The following is a 17,663-nucleotide window of genomic DNA, read 5'->3' as shown; positions in this document are numbered from 1 at the left end:
TCATATCACAGATGTAACAACTGGTACTGAGAGGTGAAACCACACAGCAAGTCAGTGGTGGAACCCAGACTATGTGTGGATACCTTTTAAAGTGTTATGTTCAAGTTGTTACATTTCCTTGGGCTGGCAGGATGGAACAGCAGATCAGTAGGCTAAGAAGACTGTCTGAATAAACAAGCTTTTATCATTTTATAAGTTTAACTCCTTGATCTTTTGAGAATAACACAAACTAGACTTCAGACCTTCCTGATTACGTGTCCCTGGCCTCAGAATGAGCACAGGAATGGGAAAGAACCCTTTGGTGCACCAGTATAGTGGTCAAACCCTTTGAAGTCTCAGATAGAAAACTCATTTTACATATATATGCTATACGCCTGTGCTCTTGACCAGAGTTGTACTAGACAGCTCTGGCACATTGGCAATGGTGGCTGCTGAGATGCTGGTGGCAGTAGTGTGTGACTAACTTCTGCTGACAGCAGCTATTTTTGAGCTATTATTACTGCTTATCCCCCCATCAACAATTACATCACTGGTTTTGAGTATGTAAGTGTAGGTGTATTTTTAAACATAGAGGTTTTCAATGACTTCATTTGTCTCACAACTCTTCTAATACACAAGATTTAAAGAGGCGCTAGCTACTCTGCCTGCGTATTTAAACACTGCATCAGTTTTACTAATCCGTACACAATGTGCATTGCTTAGGGCAGGCTTCAGCTCTGAGCTGCTGGATGTGTGGCATAATGCACCACAGCTTTCTCTAAACATTGTTTTATATAAATGAATAAGCTGTTGCAAATGTAACAAATTCAAAAATGCTTCCCAGATGGTCAGTGTTGGTGGTACTGTAACTCTCATTTCATCTTCACTGTTTAGTATAACTTTATTAACTATGCTGCCTAATTACTCCTTAGTGAGGGTAGTTTTCTGAGCCCTCCAGAGGAAAGCAAAACATCAATAATAGCTAGCAGCTCTTCCCAGCTGTGCACTTTTACTGATTCCAGATGTGCAAATAAAAGAAATGCTGACAACAATGTGCTGTCATAGCTAAAAGGAAATGAAATGTACAGACTGTTTCCTAAACCCTGCAAAGACCCTTAAATCATCCAGCACCAAAATCAATATTTGCATTTTAATCTTTGCTTAATTTTAAAGATTACAGGTCTGAACAAAAGATGGAAAACATTGTGGTGGCCTTTGAAGCTGTGTTTGTTTTCTTTTCTCCTAGTTACATTTTTTTTATAAAATAGTTTGGAGGAAACAGATATTTGTTTAAGGATCCAGTTTTCTGTGTACCCACCCTGCCACCCTGAATACTGAGAATGAGAGCGCAGTTGGGTGGCTTTCTGTTTTCAGTTCAACACTGACAGTTTCTTAGGCCGTGCATTGACCAGCTTTGAGGTATGTACGTGATTTTAACTTCTGGGACAGAACAAGTCGAAATCAGGAATCAACACATTTTCCCAGCTCTAAGTATGTGACCCTGCCTCTCAGTAAGCTGACACTACAGTTTCTCAGGCACCCACAGGTTCAAAACCTCAGGTCCTGAACTGCCCTTCAGTTTAATAATATGAAAATAAGTTACTCTCAGGCAGCTGTGGAAATCTGCACTCCCAGTCCAAAATGAAATCTCTGCCTCACCAACTTACCCTTTCGCATAGAAAATAATGAGATTTTTAAAATACTTGTTAGTTGCTTCTTCCAGAACAGTTCTTTCTACATTTCCCATAGTGGCAGCATGTGTGTTGCTGAGCTATTTCAGTCAGGTGGATTATGTCAATCATGTTGAAGAATGTCAGAAACATAAATGGGAGAAAATTTTCTTCTAGGCTATAGATTGACTATAGTTTTTTTAAATACTGACCCTGCCTTTAGACTTAACAGAGAAGCCCACTGAACTGTTTAATCATTGCCAAGCAAAGGGGAAGATTAGAAATAAAAACATGGTAACATATATAGGGAAAGTCACTTTTAAAACGTCATGCAAGGACAGGGTCCAATAGATATTGAGGTCTCAAGCTGAGACAGTTTTCTGAAAGTTTTTAGGGTTTGGGCATCTAGGGCAAATTCTGGACCAAGCCGGGCTCTCATGTATTAGCTACTGTTGGGACGGATCTCTCAAGCCTATTTATTTGTTAGTACATGGGAGATGTATGCCTTCAAGTATGTATACCTTCAAGTATGAGATGTCAGCTTCATGCTAGACCTTCCTTTTTTTTTCTTTGACCTTGCAACTCTGATCTTTGGTGAATTTCACTGGATGTAATTGTCCTTAATAAAACCAGGATGCATTCTAACTTCCAAAAAATGAATCTAATATTTCATTGTTAACTGGGTGAGGTTAACACTGTACCTTCCAGGGGATCTCTTCAAGTTGTCTATCTCAAAGTTTCTTGTCAGTTCCCAGCATTGACTTGAAACAAAATTTTGCCTGAGAGCTTCCGGGCTGGGCCTAGGGCAATTTGATTTATTCTAGATAGCTGGCTGGAAGTGTCACTAACTATTTAGTTGAAGTACATATACAGTGTGGAAAACAGTCTTTGGTCTCTCAAAGACACAATTCCTTTGAGGAATATACTCCAAAGAAACAGTCTATTTGTATCCCTGTTTTTAAAATTGTGTCCCTCTCCTTTCACGCTGTAGTATGGTCACTGCTTTGGAGTGGTTAGTGTCATGCTTACAGAATCAGAGACTTGTTTCTCATCCCATTTTGGGTCAAATAATGTGTCTCCCGTGTATAAACAGAATATTTGAATACATTATATAGCTGGGAAGTATTCATTTTGCATGTTCATCCAATAGTTTCCCTCTTGTTGGCTTAAACTCTGAACTACACTTTAATTGTGCTTTATTATCATGCAAATGGAGATAAGTATTTTCTATGTAGCACACACAAGACAGGGAATTATACTTAACAATCATACGCTGATGGTCAAGCTGATTATTTATATAGCAGGTGAAATTCACATTTGACCAGCTGGACTCCAGTTGTCATGCTCTTAATCAATGAAAATATTAAAATTTAGCAGGACCATAAAAAACAGTCATAGGATAGGAAAAATTGAAAGCAACTTTCATGTTTATTCATTAAATCTAAATAATGCATACATGTAAAGAGAAGTTTCTGTGGATAAATATGCACCAGCCTCAGCAATATAAGCAGTGCCATATCATTGAGAACGAACAGGGTAAAGAAAGGAGACAGAATATGGGAAGGGCAGTGTAAGTTCAAGCCAGTGAACTGAAATGATCTTGGAGGAGTCATCTTCAAGTTTTTCAATAACTCCTCTTACTGACCATAACTAAGGGCTTACATATGTCCTCAAAACCTCCACTAAGGTACTAACCTAAGATACTTACCAGGACATTCATGTGAGAGGGCCAAGATGACAGCAGCTCTTACATTTTGTTGAGCAGTGCCTGGTTATCTAACCTGAATACAGCTGGTTGGCTTAAAGTATCCTTTCCCACCCTCATCTTTCCAATGGTTTTCTAAATAGTAGGCCAAGAATACTGCATATTATGAGGTGAATTTCTCTCAATGTCTCTCTTTATAAAAAGTAGATGTTTACCGAAGAAGGGACCTGAATCTGAGTCTACTTAAGTAACTACCCTTACTACCGGGCCGTCTAGTTAATCTTCCACATACTTCCTTGGTGAGTCAGTGAATATTTAATTCTTTACACAAAGAAGAATTGCTTTAATGGGAGATAAGAACTCTTTTCACAGAATATCCAACAGGCTGGCAAGGTACACATCCTTGGGGGACATGGGAGGCTGGACTCCAGTGCTCTTGTCTCAGATCAGGCAGAATGGAGATTCAGAAGGAGGTTTCTTACTTCCCAGGTATAAGCCCTATAGAGCCCTCAGAGGTCTCATCTGCTGCCGCCTTGTGTATGATCTAATCTGGGAAGACTAGTAGTGGATTGGGCCGTTGGGCGAAAAACGAAAGGAAATATCTAGTTTGGGATTCCTGCAAGGATTTAGGCACAGGGTAGGGTCACATCAACTTCAGGATTTAGGCAGTTTTACATGTCCCCATCATTGAAAACTTAAGTTCTGTAAATTCTGCAGTTCTGTAAGTGCCAGTGACAACCAGAGGTTGGCAGCTGAGAATCTTAATAAAACTTAAATTCAGTATTGAAGCATCTAAAAAAATTAGCAGGCACCAAAGTAACCTGGCCAAAATAACAAAGGAAGTCTGAGGTAGAAAGAGGAGTTGAACCTGGGTCTCCCAAGTCTCAGACTAATACCCAAACTACTTTAATCATAAGGTCAGTCTCCTTTTGGTGAGGAAAGACTGACTGCCTCATTTCTGCCATATTTGTCTGCTTGTCAGGTGATAATAATACTATTTAAGGCCTCAGTAGTACTATAAGATAATAGAAATACTATATTTAAAGCATACTCTATCAGGGTACTCCTAAGGAGAAATATAATCAAAGAAAAGAAGGAAAGACAGACAGAAAGAAAATACACTGCTATAATTAACCACTCATCAACAATAAACGGTAAAGCATTACAGCACAAAAGGATGCATTTTAAAGATGGAGAAGGGTGATATCAGAAGTGTGCCACAGAAGAATGGACTCCGCACTAAAAGGCCATCCTAGAAAAGAAATATACACATTAAGATGTCAGAAACAGGTTATTTTTGAAGAGAGAATTTAGTCACAGGAAAATAACTTCCTCCCTGTTGAGGCCTGCCAGAGTCTGAGCGTGGCCATCTTTTGGAAGCTCTGTAAAACCGTCTTATTTGGGCAGGGATTTAGCAAACAAAACTATGCTGAGATATTGCTTGGTGGGTTTTATGTTGCTATTCTACTTCCCCCTTAAAAACATTTTCCTGTCTTGTTGCTCACTTTTCATATTGATCTCCTCCTTTAAAAGTTATTCTGTTCTCAGACTGTAAGCTACCCTAAGCCTTTGTTGGGAAGGGCGACATACACATACATAAATAATACTGCCCATGAGATCAGATCTAATATGATTCATTGTGCTTGCAAAATGAAAAATGCAGAAAAATACTGGACACCTTGAAATTGTTTTGATGTGGGGCACAGGGGATCTACATTCATCCTGGGACTTAAACACCATTCACAAATTGGAGGGAGGAGTTATTGATATTATGTACAAAATGGAGGAGGAGGTGGGGGTACCACCCATGAGAGCACAGGATACTCATTTGGGATATAAGCAATGTGAGTCCAAATCCAATTTATATAAAATACTGAAATATGCATTTGTCAAGTGACTGTACAACTTAGTGTCTAGGTCACTCATCTGTTAGGAGGAGACCTCCTACCTTTAATAGGAGAAATTAAAAATGTCTATCCTAGGGGAATCTATAGCCCTCTCCTGGGACCTGGGAGAGTTCATTTCCAATTCTTACTTTGAATCAAATCAGAGAGAGGATTTGAATCCCCTATATCCCAAGTGAGCTCCATACCCACTGGACTACTGGTGCTGTTGTCTTATCCTTACTGGTTTTATAAATAAAGGCAAGATTGTAAATGTAGCTCTTGGCTTTTATTAACAATGCCTGTATATGAAATACATTTTTCACTTTTGTTAGGTTTAAAAATTCTGTTTTGGGGCAACCTGGCAGAATTTTTTTGGCCACTAAATGGAAAAAATCAATTATTCACACAACACAACTTATAATACATTCATGGGGTTCACAGAAAATGGGCAGCACCAGATAGCAAATAAATGTGAGGACAAAACTCAAGGAGGAAGCTCAAACTTCCTAAATGATTTAGGGATTTGAAAAGCTAGAAGGTGACTTTGCAAGTCAGGCTCAACTGGGTTGTTTGTTCCATAATGTGTTGTGATTAGTTGTGTTTTATATGTGTTTATGTAATACTGTCATTTTACTTTCTTAATTGGGTTGTGAGTACTGCACCTGGGATTAATTTGAGTAATTTGGATCATCTGCTGCACAGCAGGAGTGCAGAATGGAGGCAGGAGATAAGCACAGGGTACTACTGCACAGACAAATTGGCCAGCCCTTTAAAGGTCCACAATAGTTATATTTGGTAAGTAATAGACATGCTTGGTGATACCATGGTGAAGCTTTTGTCCCACAGTTGGGCAGAGCAAGACTGTGATGCTGCTGATAAAGAGCTTGAGGATTAGTGTTAAATCGTGCATGGGTTTTTAAACACTGTCTTACTGTCCTAGAATAACTCAAGTCCTTGTTCCTGGAGGAAACAATGATGGCTGGGAATGACAAGTCACATTAAATCTCAGCAACATGCTGAGATTATCTTCCAACACCCAGCAATGCTGCTGCACTAAGCTTTCTCCTAGTGCAGAATTGCTCTTGAAAAAACAGGAGTGAGCAGTTTGAAAGAGACAGAAAAGAATTTGCTAACCTTATCCATTAACAGTCATAAAACATTCACTACAGTTAATCCTAAAACAAGAAGAGGTGTGTTGCAGCAGCTTGAACTCCAGGGAAACAAGAACTCCTGTGTTCTAATCCTGAGCTCTTGAGTGTAACTTTCTCTGTGGCCTTGGAAAAATCTCTTTTCTACTTTAGTTACCTTCCATATAAAATGCTTATGGGGGGCTCAGAAACATTTGTGAAGATTAATTAGTTAATGACTGATAAGTGCCTTGGACATAAGAAGCTTTGTACAGTGAAAATGTGTAGGATGTGTATATTTTCCTGCGTGTATGGGTGGAGGCTTGGGAAAAATTAATGAACAAAAAACCAGGAAAGGATTTACAGTTGTACGGTTGTTACTACTTGGCTATCACAGCCTGAACAGTAATACACAGTAGAATCAGATGGCTAGTGACCAGGTACACCAGTTCAATGAAAAAGGAAAAGGGGAAAGGCCCAAACTGAGAGAGGATTAATATGAGGAGGCGAAAGCACAGTCCCTGACCATCCAAGAGAATGTGAGCTGTCCGTGAAGCTGAACGTGAAACCATCCAAGAGAACATGAGCTGTCTCATTTTCCCTTTACCCAACAACTTCCTACCAAGAAGACTGGTACAATATCTGCTTTCCAGAATACCATCCAATGTTTCTTGTTCCTTAAACCAGTAGGCATAGTTTTGTTTCATTTTAGCTTTATACAAGGTCAGAGTCTAGCTGTTCTGGTGCATGAACTTGTGATGGGTGCTAGATGCCCCTTATTTCACTGAGCACCTGGACTTAGCTTCAGCTAATATGTCACCATTGGATAGGCAGTCCTAGCCATAGTTGCTGGGCTATGTATCCCAAATCAGAATGGGACTGAGGGTTCCATGATATGCTGGGAACTGATATAGCATTATCTCTAGGCAGAAGCACATGCTACTTCCTACCAAGAAGACTGGTACAATGTCTGCTTTCCAGAATACCCTAAAAATAGTCTATTTTTCTTAAGCTACTGCCATTTGTGTGGTGTATCATAAGCTCCATCTGCTGAGGCTGTATTTTTAAAGCCACAATATAATCATGAATACAGAATAAATCTCATATTCTTCATTCTGCATATACCCTTTGTAAATGACCTTCTTTGCAAGGTCAGCCACTAGTGAAAAACACAACCTACAATCTCATCTCTTCATGTTTCATTCCTACTTAAGGTTTGTACAGTATTTGTATATACCAAATGTTATGCAAATAATATTTATCATAACCCTGCTGAAGAGTTTTCTCAGCTCACTCGGCCTGATTGCTGCTATCAGGACAGCATATGCCATCCTTAAAGCATCAAGCAACCTTAGAGGGAGCAGAAATAGTACCTTGAAAATAGTCTGTATAGGGCCCAACTCTAAATAGTATAGGACTGGTACAAGAACAGTCCTTCTCCTGTCCCCGAAGGTAGGACATGTCAAGTTGGAAAGAAGTAGAACATGGGATGTAGCCAGTTTATGGTCAGGTTGCATTCCACTGTTTCTCTTTTCTCCTTCATAAAATCTGTTGGGAGGCAGACCATAAAGTAAAGGAGGCTTGAAATTACTTTAATTTACAAGCCACATTCACTGAGTTTTTTAGTGACTGGAACATCCTTGGCACTTGTCTCCAATTTTGACTATAAGAGAATTGCCACAATGCTCTTCTTGGAGGACTTCCTTTGGTGGCATTTGTGGAGAACTTAGTTTCCGCTTTCTTTGTAATAACGCATCCAAACTAAGTCCTCTTTACTTCACCCCTTCCATTCCTCAAACTCTCTATTAAAGTGTGCTTGTAATGTACATATGTGCATATCCTTGCACAGCAGCAGTCTCAGGTTGCTGGTTTGGGACATCTTAGGCAAAGATCTCCTTACACGGTTGATCATTGTAAGGAAACTTTGTACTGCTTTCTTGTCAGGCCATGTATATTGGCAATGCCTCTAACCTTATGGTAATCTTACCCATTTATCTTGGTGCATTAATGCTTCTCCTTAATGTTAGATTGCATTAGCATTTTTGTTTGTTTGCCTTTAGCCTGCTTGGAGATTCTGGTCATTTTCCGCAGGTTCAACTGGAAGATCTTAGTGTTCTCTATCTCCTAAGAAATGTTGTACTTTCTGCAAAAGAACTCAGTCGCTGAATACAACCCAAATGGCATGCCAAAGAAACTGTTTCCCTCAAAGGGAGTGGTAAATATGAACAAGCACATGCTCTATTCTTCTAACGGATTCTGCCAAAACGTTGGTGATGCCTGAACTGTAGAAAAATGTCAGCCTCAGCCATCGCACTCCTGAAATGTCTTCCCTTGTGGATAGTGGAACATGTTCCCTTTTAACATATTTGTTTAATTTGCTTGGTTCTGTACAGAAGTGAATGGCTCCATTATTTTTTCTCTAAAATAAGGATATAGTATTTTCACTCTCTCCCTTGGTTCTTCTAGTAGCAGTCTGCATTAAGCTGATTCTCTTTTAGTCTTTGTTTTCAAACAAAAGGATTCCCCCAGAGAGTTCCTGTAACACAAATCCTGTTACAACTTGGGTCTTTTATTGCTGTTCTGTACTCTGCTGAGGTCTTCTCTAACCCATGGTAGATGTTTCCAAACACTTTCTCAATTGTTTTGGTTCCCTCCCTTTCCACTGAGTGTTCCCCATTGATGAGAAGAATGATGTGTTATGATTTAACTCAATTATAGGTATAGAGAGATGGTTAGCCATGTTAATCTGAAGTCAGTTCTTGAGGCACGGGTCACTTCATAAGATGGTATGAAAGAACATGCAGAGAGCATGGATTATAATACAGATTACAACGTGCAAAATTCATTCACCTGCTCCTCTACCAATATCACCTATACACCATCACCTGCTCATGGTGCTCCTTATGTTGTCTACATTGGACAGAAGTAATGGACGTCAAGCTAACGTCAAGTCCAGAAGAACACAAAGGCCTGTGGCAGAGTACTTTAGTCTCCCTGGACAAACCATCACTAACCCCAGAGTAGCTGTTCTTAAACAATAACATTTTAAAAATTGACTTAAATACTTGTAGAACAACAAATCATCCACAGACTGGATTGTGTTAAATCTTATCACACTATCTGGGTTTGCTTTTTTGTCCCTAAGCGTTTGTTGATTTATTCTTCTCTCCACCCCCCTGCCTCTCTCAGCCCTATCCTTCCTTCCTGGCCCATCTCTGTCTTGTATTTTAATCACTAGTTGATAGCCTTCTCTCTGTATGGCTTTTCATAGCATCTGGTGAAGTGAGCTGTGGCTCACAAAACCTTATTCATCTCTGATTCAGTTTGTCTACAAGATGTACCTCTACCTTGCCTTCTGTCAGTAATAGGTTAGTTTTTCCCCAGATACTATTACTTACAATATTTTTTTCAATTTGTTATTTAACCATATATTTAATGTATCTACTCCATTACCAGGAGTTTTACCTTCGGTTGTCTATGGCTTTTCTTTCCATCACTGTTTTTGGCCCCATGCTGCCTTGTGCACCTGTAACTTCATAAATGTTCAAAGTGTTCTTCCTTACTGGAGTAGTAAAAGACATGTATGTACCAGAAAGGGATAATGGAGGTTATGCTACTCACTAGGGGGGGCCCTATGGATACTGAAGTCCTGTCAAGCTTTCTTTCCTTTATTCCCTTTCACTCCTTTTTCACCATGCTGAATGAGTACCAGTATGGGGTGTGTTTCACAGATGTTTCTCTTCCTTTCTGCTGCATGGTTATCTTTCAAGCAGGCTCATAAAGTAGATATTATCCGTAGACCTGCTTTCTCTTTCCTGACACCTTTTTGACACCAAGAGAAGCTTGTTTCCTGCTGTTCTTTGAATGCAGATGAAAGGAATCTCATGTACTTGTCACTGATTTGAGATGTTCCCACTATTAGCCCTTTTTTATTTGCCTGCACAATACTTTCATCATAGTTGTTTTGTGACACAATCACCTTATCAGTAAACTGTCTCCAGATGCTAATTTATGGTATGTAGCCAATGCATCTTGAGATGCAAGTTCCATTTTAGAACATATAATCATAGTGAATGGCTTTTCATATCATAACCTGCTGGATAAAAGGACCCATTTCACAAATTGGTTGTTCCCTAGGGAGAGGAACAGTATGCCATAGGGAGCTTTCGCTCTTTTTTCATTGAATAATAATAGCAACTGCCTGGTGCCTTACATGACTGTGTGTGTATCTGGGCAATGACGCTGAAGAGTCCTGGTAATGACTGTAGGTTTTCAACAAAGGCAAAAAAGTGCAATTACAAGACCATAGGTGAAAGGCTTTCTGGCTGGTACCCAGCTTAGTGCTGGTAAAGAAAAATGGTCAAAGATCCATGTTGTGATCAGTCCTTACACATGAGAGGAAGACATGGGAGAGAAGGCACACCTGAGTCTAACTTAATAAATGTTCAAAGTATTCTTCCCTACTGGAGTAGTAAAAGACATATATCAGAAAGGGATAATGGAGGTTATGCTACTTGGCAGAGGGAGCCCTATGGATATTGAAGTCCTGCCAGGCTTCCTTTCCTGAATGTATCATAAACAGAGATGTTTAACATACAAATGAGATGGTCAGGCTTCTATGTTCAGTTCAAATTATTTCTTGAAAGACTGAGGTACAAACTGTATGACAGGTAGCAACAAACCTAGCTAAGCAATCAGAGTCAGACAAATACAAAGGTACTCATGCATTTTGTGTCAGTGTGTGTGCCACCTGCTGTGCTTGCTTTCCATCCCCCTCACCCCTCCTCCCCCAACATCAGAATCAGAGATGATAAGTAGCTATTTTCAGAAAAGCAGACCATCTACCTTTCTGGGGGGTTTGGACAGTGACAAGAACAATGGACTTCTGATCATGACCAGAAAACCTAAACTAGGAGATCATATCATATAAAAATATGAACAAATAATAAGGTTAACATTTTGAATTCAAATGACATCCACAATAAGTAGTAAGTAGGGAGAAAATTTAATCTGATTTTTACATAGTCACTCTCTATCCACAGTTATTTGAGACGGTAGTAAAGAATATTTGGATCTCTAAGTAGTTGATCTACTAGGCAAAAGCAGACTATTTTTAGGTGTCCCAACTGCATTAAGTGTGCTATAAAATAGAGGCTAGATTTGAATAGTTGTCTCTTCCCCTTAATTACCACAGTAATGTGTCATTTTCTGTGATTCTTGCAAATTCAAAGTTGTAGACATATAATTTTATGGAATTTAATCTTAGAAAATCTAACATTGTTAGTAAAGTACCCAGCATTGTCTTAATCCTATTTTTATTGAAGTTGATGGAAACTGGGGCATACTTAGGAGCTTTTTGAAATCCCGTTCTAAACTGCTGACAAGAGATTGGAGGGAGGTGATAAGCATTTGTCTGGCAGACAATGTTATGCAACATTGTTGTAAAGTAAGATACTGTAGTACCTGGATCAGAGGCAAAAAGTAAGTAGGGAGGACAGAGAAATATTTTATCTTCAAATGTGGGATTCAGACTGAATCCATAAATGGCTTTCACCCATCTGGGAATGTGTGAGGGGTTTGAAATGGTCAGACAGATCCTTATGATACTGTAGTCCTGGCTCTAGGCAGATGGCAAGATACTATTATAATCTTATCCCCTGTCTGCCATTGATTTTTTGCTGTTGCCCTGTATTAAATATTAAACAGTACTGGTGACTTTGTTTGATTATAGTCTCTTGTTTTAAATGATAATTTAGTTTCTTCCAGACAGAGCCATGTCCCTGAATACCCATAATCGGGATGTATTTAATGTTGGCTAGGAAAGGACTTTTTAAAACTTAGCCGAACAGCAGATGCCTTCATCAGGGTTAGTTGAATGTGTTGACAAGAGGTGGCTTTTCTAGTATTTGTCTTTTGTGTATTTAAGCCATGAAACATAAATGTGACATGTAATGCTGAGGTTGCTATGGTTATCTTGCAGAAATTGTTGGCTAGCAGGGCAATTACACTACCACAATGCGTCTAATTGCTTTTGTCTTTCTGAACATACTTCTCCCATTTACAGCATATGTATTTTCCACATTAGTGCTGGGACATAGTCATTTCCCTGCTGGCACGCTTTCCATTTGGCACTTACAGAAACACCTATTTGTATACAAAAGTAAAGCAAAATATCTGTCACAGAAACACAGACGCTGACTGGAAGCCCTGGTTAAGAAAAGCAAATGAGACTTGCATAGAAGTTTAAAAAGATCCTGTTGTATGAACTGGACAATACTGTGCTACAAATATTTGCTTGACTCCCTTCAGGCTTATATCTGTACATCCAAACCAAACTGGAATGGACTGGTGCACTGCAACTCTTGTCACGTACCTTTGCCTCCTTGTGTTCTTGACAGCCTGCTACACTGCAAGGAATTATCTAAGATTGTGTGCAGAATAAATTGCTTAATACTAGTTGACAGATGCTGCAATAAAGTTGCTTCTAATTAGCTGATATCAAAACCTGCTCATTCATAAAATGTAGATATTACCAGCAGGATAAATATGGTTCCTTTAATCATGATGTATTATATTACTGGCAAAATGCCAGTTTGTAATATCAGCAGGGTGGCATAACATGTAATGTAGCCAATCAAATTTTTACCAACACACCGAGAAGAAAAGAATGAGGAATGACTGCAATTGTATTCCATTTCTGTAAGCAATGAGGCTAGATCATTAACTTCAGGTAAGAGACCGATATTCTTCTGTTTATGCCTTTGGGTAACCAATAACCAAATCAGGTATGCAATTGAAACATTTCAGTCTTTCTTCTTTTAATAGTTATTTTTATCTAGAATACTCATAATTGTCAAGTTTCCAGAGTTTCAGCCGTAGAAGATAATATTCTCAAACCTAGGCTTGATAATATTAGTTTTCAAAGAGTTAAGACTGTATGAAAATGTCTTTAAAGCGCCAGCAGCAATGTATTTGAAGTGGAACAAGGGGACAATGTGAAAAGAGTTTGAGTTTTCAGTTTCACATCAAGCCTGAGAGGATATAAAAGAACATCTTTTTTAAAGCATCATTTCATTGTAATTTTAATGAGCATTTCAGGTCAATTCTTTTTCTGCCTTTGGGCAATCTTTCTTTACAATACAGTTTTTAGATGATGAAATATTCAAGCCAGCTAATTTGAAATGAATTTCTGGAATTTATATATTTCTGCAAAAAGGGACTTTAATGATCTCAGTTTAGCATCCATCATGTATATATAACCTATATAGATATCTTTATCTATAGATAGATAAATGCTTTCATTTCTGCTTCTTTTTGAAAAACACCACAAGCCTCTTATGTCAAAAAAGTGTGTGATGTTACATAAAATACTAAAAATCAATAGTGAAGGACTAGTCAAAATAAATGTGGCAAAATTTAACAATAAATAAAACCTCCAAACTTAGAGACAATCTGTAAAACCAAATATCATATTATTCAACACCATAACTAACTCAGCATAATCAATGGAGTTTTGATGTTTTAGGCAAGTCCAGGATCTAGCCCAACCTGAAGGGAGACACTGACCCTGCCCTGCTAGTAAGTAGTGAATATACTTTAAAGTAAGTTCATTCAATATGCTACTGAGACGGAGGTGAGATGACTACTGTAATATGCATCCATGAGCAATTATTCATATAAAAATAGCAAATGAACACCGATAGCAACCATGATACTTTCATGAGTTTTCCACCTGTAGAAGCAGTGTTTTGTGCCAAATGTATTTGTGGAAGGAAAGTGTGAACATGAATATTTGCTGAGGTATTTATATGAGAGGTATTCCCATTCCCATCTTGGAAGCATGGTGGGAAAGAGTGTAAGGGAGCAAAAAGAAAGCCATGTGGTGTAAGTGACCAATCACAAAGCATAGATGATGAATAGCAGTCCAGAAAACATTACTCATGAAGCCACAGTTTGGAAGGAATCTATTGAATGGAATATGTTTGCACAAAGCATTTGTCAAAGGTTTTCCAAAAATGGAGAAATTAATAAAACACTAAATCTCTTTGAAGATAATGTATGATCAGGAAAAGGATCCAACTCATCATACAGATTGTTTGAGTACATAGTTAGCCTGCCTCTTCCTGTGACAAACACAGCCAGAATTTAGATTTCACAATGCTTCCTTACAAATCTAGGACAAGAATATTCTTGTGACAAAGAAAAATATTGACTTAGTATAAGACTGATGTTGTTTCTTTTTTAAAAAACACAAAAACTTGGAAATTCAGATAGCTAATCCATTAGGGAATAAAACTGAATCTCAGAGTAAATGGGATGGGAGGGACAAAGATTGCTTATAAAAGAGGAAAATGTTTGCAGCTAGACAACTGATAATCACAGTCTAATCAGGACAAGGTGTATAGAGAGGCTGTACTCTAAAGGGAGCTTTCAAAAGGAGCTACTATTCCATATTACTAATGACATACAGGAAACTTCAGCCCCACTGCTCTGGGAATAAGTCCACCTCCCAATAAGTCCAGCTGTCTATCAGGAAAAGGAAGGGATTTCACCCTGGCCACCTCCTCATTTCAGCCCTGTAAAAGAGCCTCTTGTTGATGATGGTAATATTAGTACATGAACTACTACACTGTTCAGACATTCTGGGTCATCCCGGAGATGGGGCAAATGATGGTTGGGAGCAGCCCAGTGAAGAGCTGAGCCACCACGTTGAAACCTAAATGAAGTTCTCAATGTTAAAAACCAAATTCTAGTAATATTAAAGCTAAGCTGCTGAGACAACATCTAAATCCAACTTGGACACACTCTAAAGGTGGGCCGACCAAAACCAGATGGCCTTCAATGCAGAGAAGTGCAAGGTGCTGCACATCAGTAGGAAGAACCCCCAGCATACTTACAGGCTCAGCTAGCACCATGACCAAAAGGAACTTGTGGATCTTGATTGACCACAAGATAAATATGAGCCACCAAGGTGATGCCATGGCAGGCAAAGCTAACCAACCTCTGGCATGCATCCACCGACGCATCTCAGGCAAAACCAGGGAAGTTATCCTCCTGCTTTACTCAGCCCTGGTGAGACAGCAGCTGGAGTACTGCATCCAGTTTTGGGCTCCCCACTTCAGAAAGGATGCAGAGAAGCTTGAGAGAGTCCAGAGGAGAACCACTCATATGATCCAAGGCCTGGAGGGAAGGCCATTCAAGGAGAGGCTGAGGGACTTGGGACTCTTCAGTCTGGAGAAGAGAAGGCTCAGGGGGGACTTGGTAGTAGCCTCCAATTATATAAGAGGGGTACATCAGGACCTGGGAGAACTCCTGTTCACCAGAGCTCCCCAAGGGATAGCAAAGTCTAACGGCCACAAACTCCAGGAAGGCTGATTTAGACTAAATATATGAAAAAAAATTCTTTATGGTGTTTGTGTCCAGGATTGGGAACAAACTCCCCACAGAGGTGGTGCAAGCACCTACTCTGGACTCCTTGAAAAAACTGTTGGATTTATTTCTTGCTAGGGTCACTTGATCCCAGCTAACTTCCTGCCTGTGGTGGGGTAGCTGGACCTGATGATCTCATGAGGTCCCTTCCAGCCCTTAATGTCTATGAAATCTATAAAAAAAATTGTAAGGAATTTGATTAAATAAGACAGGGTTTTTTTCATTAACTTATTGGCACATTGCATCAAGAAGGACCCATGCTAAACTGAACTGCAGTTTGTGAGCAATAACCTGTAAGAATGAAGAAATAATGTCTTTTTTTGTAATGTCTTGTTGGTAGCTTTTGAGGCATGAAGCTGATGCCCTTACCATAAGGCATATTCCTCTCCTTTGAAATGGTCTATTACCTTAAAGAGGAAAATGCATTAACTTAAAATCAAAGAAAGAAGCACAAACAGTGTGGTGCTAATATGAAAAATATCTCTGAACTGGAATAATGGGGGGTTGGATTTACTTTTTCAAGGCTTTCAATAATGTATGGTTTAATTTTACAAATAAAAATGTTTTTCCCCCTAGCAGATAACTCTAGAAACTCAGCCAAGGACACAAACTGTGTTTACCTTGTGTCATCCATATTTTCCAATAGACTTTGTCAGACTGTATGATCTTGTCTTCAAATACTTCCCTGAGTTACACGGTCTTCCTCAGCAAGAAAAAAAAAGCAGCAGAGGCCCAAAACCTTAGAGGGACAGGGGCCCACATGAAAACGCAGCCCCCATTTTGTTCAGGGAAACAATAATGCAGGTTTGGGATGGCACAGTACCATTCCCGTCACAGAACCAGACCGTGGGAGTATAAGAGACTTCCACAGCCCAAAACAGAAGAGGGACAGATTCATCCTTCTCCAAGGCAAATTACTCTCCATAATACCCACGTCTTAGGGAAGGGACCTCAGTATATACATATGGGTGGGCCAGGCCCAGGAAGCAGCAGGGATCTTCCTAACAGTAATCAGTAAGTTCACTGATTACAGTGAAAGAGCATGATATGTGGAGTAGATTGTCTGCTGTGATTTGCTTTTTCAGGTCTAGGTGTATTTGTATGATTTCAGGTATTAATCCTGGGAATGATTGTGCCCACTCTTGCAGAAACCTATGACAGGAAAATTAAGTTCAAGAAAAACTCAACAAGGTTGCTTGATGGGGATGCTCATTGACCTACTTCAGTTAATTCACTTCTGAATTTGGACCTGGAAATGTAGGTGCTAGTGCCACAGGGCACCTATACATGTTCAGCGAGGCTGCTCTGAGGTGCTGTAATTACAGTGCATTGGAGCAGTCTTAATTAATCACCACTGTAATTACTGCACTCCAGCATCACGTGTATCAGCATCCCTGCACTGAAAAATGGTAGCAGGGGCACTTTAATTAAGCTTGTTTGATGAGCTTTAGTTAAAGCACTTCCACCACTATTTTTCAGTGTCAGGATGCTGAAACAAGTGATGCTCCAGCCAGTTTAATTAGAGCAGCTCTTGGAGCCGCTCTAATTAAAGTGTCCCCATTCACACACACTCCTGGAGCACGTCTATAAACACTCACAGAGACTGACTAATCTCTCTGGTACCATCCTGGATGTTAGGACAGTCCAGTTTCAAAAAATCTTTTGGAACTCCATGAGTTTGATGGCACTGATTCTAGAGAGGACCTCCATGCTGCAAAGGGCACCTGCTCATAGAGAATACATATTTTTATGGAAAGGATGATATGAACCATTATTATTTTACCAGAGAGATATTAAAAACTATACTATGTATCTTAGGTACTGTTATTAAGATGAATCTTTTTGACAGTTCATCAAAATATTCCTA

Source organism: Crocodylus porosus, unplaced genomic scaffold, assembly GCF_001723895.1.
Source record: "Crocodylus porosus isolate Cpor-Errol unplaced genomic scaffold, CroPor_comp1, whole genome shotgun sequence".
In the NCBI taxonomy this organism is placed as follows: domain Eukaryota; kingdom Metazoa; phylum Chordata; order Crocodylia; family Crocodylidae; genus Crocodylus; species Crocodylus porosus.
The sequence above is the reverse complement of the archived record's forward strand: the minus strand, read 5'-3'. Positions refer to the sequence as shown.